The sequence below is a fragment of the Notothenia rossii genome, assembly GCF_949606895.1.
Source record: "Notothenia rossii genome assembly, chromosome: 1".
Lineage (NCBI taxonomy): Eukaryota > Metazoa > Chordata > Actinopteri > Perciformes > Nototheniidae > Notothenia > Notothenia rossii.
In genome coordinates, this window is record NC_136912.1 from 3,928,386 (window position 1) to 3,933,727 (window position 5,342).

Sequence of the window (5,342 nt, forward strand, 5' to 3'; positions counted from 1 at the left end):
TATCAAACCGTGCTCGGTTCGATCGATTTTCCCGTGGGTCCTTTTTCTTTTACCGACAGCGCTGACAATGCTGATTCAGGTCTCCACTTATAATGTATTTAAAAGTCTTGAAGATGCCCACAGTGCTGCCCTTTGCCCTTTGAGCCACTGGACCATGATGGAGGGGGGGGATTTGATTGGCTGCACCACGCCAAGGTTCAGCACAGGAGAGATGCGAGGTTGACCTTTGACTCAATGAGACAAACCATGGGAGAATGATTTATAAAAGGTATCCTCTCTTCTCATTCTGCATTCTCTTTTTAATCCTACTTACTGTATGGCTTTTTTAATGTGAGAATGGATTGATGGATGGTTTTGCGGGGCAAAAGAAGTTTGTAATGTAAATTATGCAGCCCCCCCTTGGGTCAATCATCCGCCTACATTTTACTCAAATCTGACTGTTTGTATTTATAATGGCTTCTCAACGGTGAAGGTAAGGGTGAGGTGTGTAATGTTAAGGTTGTTTTTAAAAGCAAAAGGTTGTCAAAGAATGCATCAACCCTCCAAGCTTTGACAAAAATGGTCCAAGTGTCAGAAGTGTCATGTATTAAGAAAGTCTGAAAAGACAATTCCCTCCAGAGGAACTTTTGTAACGAAATAACAACCATTTTATTTTCTATGATTGTATTCTCATTTTCCTCGTATTTATCTAAATAAGACTTATTTTAGTTTGATCCTTTTTAATATGCTCTCTCTGAGGTACATCTGCAGGCTGTACTTTATGGAAAATGCAAAAGATTATGAGATGATAGCGATCTCATTGTTCTTCATTTCCTGTTCTTGTTCTTGTGTAAAGGGTAAGCTTGAGATAAATATCTGATGTTTTAGTTAAAATGCTCGGCCTGAAGGTGCATTGGGTTGGAATTGGAATAAGTTAGGATGTAAGAAGGAAAGGAACTAGCAGGGTTTCCTACTCAAAGCTAATACTGAGCATAGGTCATATTTACCAGTTTGAGGTACACAACTCTGAAGAATGTGTATCCTCTGGGGAATTTAAATATCTGTTGCAAAACAGTTCATTCATCCAATATTTATCAAGATATTTCCAATTAAACCAAAAGTGTTGGATTGGTGTTAGGTGGAAAAGTCAATGGATCACCAAAGACTGTATAGGATGTATCCTGTGGGGAACATGAATGTGTGTTAAAAATGTATAATTGTGCATTATATTATAAAGATATTATCATTTAAACATGGGAAACCTTTCGTTACTAGTGGCTCTAGAGAAAACAAGAATCACCCACAGTAAGTGAGAATGATTCATCCTCTGGTGACCAGGAATGTCTGTGCAAGATATTGTCTTGAATTTGGTTCAACTTTAAACTTTAGGTGGCACTTGAAGTAAAAGAGAATTACCAAAATCAGAAAGATTCATCCTCTGGTGACCATGAATAATTGTACTAAATGCAGTGCCATTCGATTAGGTGGAAGTTGAGATATTCTACTAAATGAGGGGAAAGATCTAGCGGTTGTTGGCACTAGAGAAAATCTAAATAACATCACAAAATTCCGAAGGATTCATCCTCTGGTGACCATGATTGTTGGCACCAAACTTTATGGTAATCAATAGTTGTAGAGATATTTCAGGTTGTACCAAAGTGTTTGAACCTGTTAGAGCAAAAATAGGCGCGTTCACACCGGAGTACTTTTCCCGTTTAGTTCCGTTAGTGCCCCTTATGCTGCGTTCACACCAAAAAGAGCACTTAGTGCCGGGAACTTTTACCCCCATTTTTAGTGTCTGCTAGAGAGGTGGTACCAAAAAAGTACCAATTTCTATTGGCTGGGCGAATTGCAAACCACGCCCCGTACAACTCTGAAAAGTTTTGTGAAGCCGCCATTGTATTTGCTGGCATTAGCATTATTAGCATTAGCCCCGCGCGCCAACGCAGAGAGACTAACTTATGGCATGCTGGGAGTCCCAGCAGCTTCTACTGAAGCCAGTCCCCAACTCCGGGGACTTCGGGTGGCAGTATACGCCGTGAAGTTGTTTGCGGCCTGCCAGTAAACCCAAAGCAGAAGAAGAAGAAGTGACGTCAGAGGCTTCATTTGCCTAATCCTCCCTCATGGAACTTATTCCGGTGTGAATGTGATTGGTACTTAGTTCCATGGGGGTACGAAGTGCCGGGGCACTAAGTACGGCAAAGTACTTGGTGTGAAAGCGGCTAATGGTTTCTGCATGTCGCTTGCATGGTTAAAAAGATAAGGAGAAACAGCCAAGAAGTGTAACTTTTCAGATTTTGCAAAACCAAAATGCACCAGCTGTCAAAGTAAGCTCCACGGAGCGGGGCTGCTGGAGATATCACATGTGGCAAATGAACCATCAGAGCCTGACCTCCACTCTCACAAAGGGCACGACGAAAAAAAGGTTGTTGTGCCAGACTGGAGCCACCTGCCCCCCCTGTATTCCTCCATGTAGACTCCCTGGTGTCCTTTCTTTGTCAAAGTGGAAGAAGATTATCCAAATATCCCCAGCAATCCTTTCACCATCTCATCACACGCTCCGGGGGCAGTGAGGGGGCTTGTGACTGTGACTGTTTTTCCATCAGAGAGGATTACCTCTGTCCCTACAGGAAGGGACATGGAAAGGTCTGGAGCTCAATGAACAAGTGAGAGGAGTTTAGTACATACACACTTTGCTTTATACTGCCGATGGAATTATTGTATACAGGAGCCGGTAACAAATAGACAAACTTGACAACCTAACGCTAACGCAACTCAATACGACATGAACCCTAACCCTAACAACCTATAGGATCAAAAATGACTGTAGAGTTAAGTCAACGCTTCTCTGGCATAATCTCAACATGAAACAGAAACATACAATTTATTCACGTAGTAATTAATGTATATCTGAGGTTTTGTATCACATTACAGTAGGTCTATGTTCCTGTAGTATAAGCCTACATTCCTGCTACTACAGCATTTTCAACTTTTTAAAGAACATTTGAATTACCTAGGATTTTTTATATTTGATTTTACATTTTATTTGTAATTGTTAATTCTCTATTCCACTTTTTAAGTATTTGTATTTTAATATTGAACACACACATAACTTCCCAAATTAGGATTCATAAAGTATCTATCCATCAAACAATATGCACTTTCAGGAATTAGCATAACACTACGAACTGGAAAGGTTAACATGCTCCAAAGCAGTGTTCACAATCACGCTCTTTTGTTACTCTTTGAGTTTACCGACTGCCATTTAATTGGATTGTCTAGGGAAAAGGTCCAGACGGCGACACATTATTAAAGTTGAGCTATGATTAAAAATCATTTTGAAAAGAGGTCTATTCCAACCTTGGTCATTTGTTTTGACAGTTGGGAAATAACACCAGATGGTTTAATGTGTATTGTTGTCTAAAGCCCGTTTTTCAACTGGACAAAAAGCCCACTTACATTTGGGTTTTATCTTTACGGTTTTGTCTTTAGTTTTATATGAAGTAAAATCCTACCATCCTGTCGCTGAGCAAATCGTAACATCCTGGCATTGCCCTACCTATTAGACCCTCCAGAAAAACGTGGGCTAAAATCTTTAATTATGCGATTAAACATGCGGGGTTTTTATGTGATTTTATGCGGTGAAATTGCGGGAAGTTGCGAAATATGCGGAAAGTTGCGAAATATGCTAAATGTGCGGGAAAAAAGAATAAATGTTTTTTTAAATATTGGGCTGTCTTATTTATTCTCTCTCACACACAACCTGACACTAACGTTAAACCCCTTTACTATTCAACTAAACACATTCAATGTTTATTTATTGTAAAAGCAATTGGGCTATTTAATCACACACACACACACACACACACACACACACACACAGACACACACACACTTCTCCGCCTCATTCTGTTTTAATTTAGTCGTTCGTTATCTGACCAGCTTCAATCTTGTAGGCTACTCACTTCGTTTCTTGTAGCCCTCGAAAGGGTTTTGGAGGTTGATGCCTCGTGAACGTGAGTTGAATGGCTTTCTTGTCCGCAGCAGCAGAAAGCATTTTCGAATGTTTGAATGAATCAAAGCGGGTCGTCACCGTCGATTTTCTCTTATGTTGCAACACACAGTTGCACGGGGTGCAGAATAGTTTCCCCCCACTTTTTGCCCGGTCTTTAGTAGAAATGTTCGTTGGTAAATGAGCTCTATACAGTGTTGTTTACATTCTGTGATGCGCGAGCTGATGACGTCACGACGAGTTAACTTTTTTCTTCTCAACTTTGTGTGGAAAAATGCGGGGATTATGCGGCCTTTTAAAAATCTGCGCCATTTTGCTGATTATGCGGTAAATTCTGCGATCGCAGAATCGCGTTTTTCTGGAGGGTCTAACCTATCTCCGACTTGCTTAACTTGAGGAATCCTAACTACAGCTTTGAATTAGATTATTCAGTCCACATTAATCTTTTCAAATCATTCTTAACAATGTACGAATAGGCTACTGAAGATGGAATAGCCCTAACATCAATCATTCTCAATTTCCACTGGCTAACTAGGTTGCGATAATGGACAAACGTTCAACTTGTCTTCCTCCAACTTAGTAGAGATGGTGTTCTCTAGCTAGCCGAGTAATTGAGATGTATATTTTCCATTTAAACCTTGAGTTAAGATCTGCTCCCAGAGGAAGCCCAGCTACAGAAAGAAGGCCACGGTGGATTCAGCTGTTACTGCTTAATGAGGAAGAACTTTCCTGCAACAACAAGACATATTCATTAGTAATCATCGTGTTTAATACAAAATATCGAGGGTCCTTACCTCAGGAATTGTAAACGCTTGGCTTGGAGAGGTTGCTGGTTATCACAGGGTTTACAAACTACAGACAGACAAAGGTTCCCACTCATATTTAGAACCCCCAGTTCACCTAACTTAACTAATGAGGCAAAAACAGCTTAATTTTCAACATCACTGACTTCGCTCCTACTCCAAATGCAACAGTACACATTTGCTTTTCTCACTATCTGTCAAACCCGCCCACACTAACACACTAACCAAGTTCAGGGTGAAGCAGTGCTCGTCTGAGATCGCTCTCAGGTGGGGAACACCTGACCTGTGTGGGTGTTTAACAGGCCAGAGCTGAGAAGCAGAATGTCAGCTCAGCAAAGCCTCCCTGGACAAATAAAGGTTTTAAAAAAAAGACAGGATTGTGTGTCAGGTAGATGGATGGCAGGGTTAGGTGTTTGGGACACGGAGACGGTCGGGAGTGCACCTCATTGACTGCCCTGCAAATAGACAGCAGGAGAAATGGACTGGACTCGGCCACTACTGAGTAAAGCTCAATGATCTGCATCACCACTGGGGAGTACTACACACAC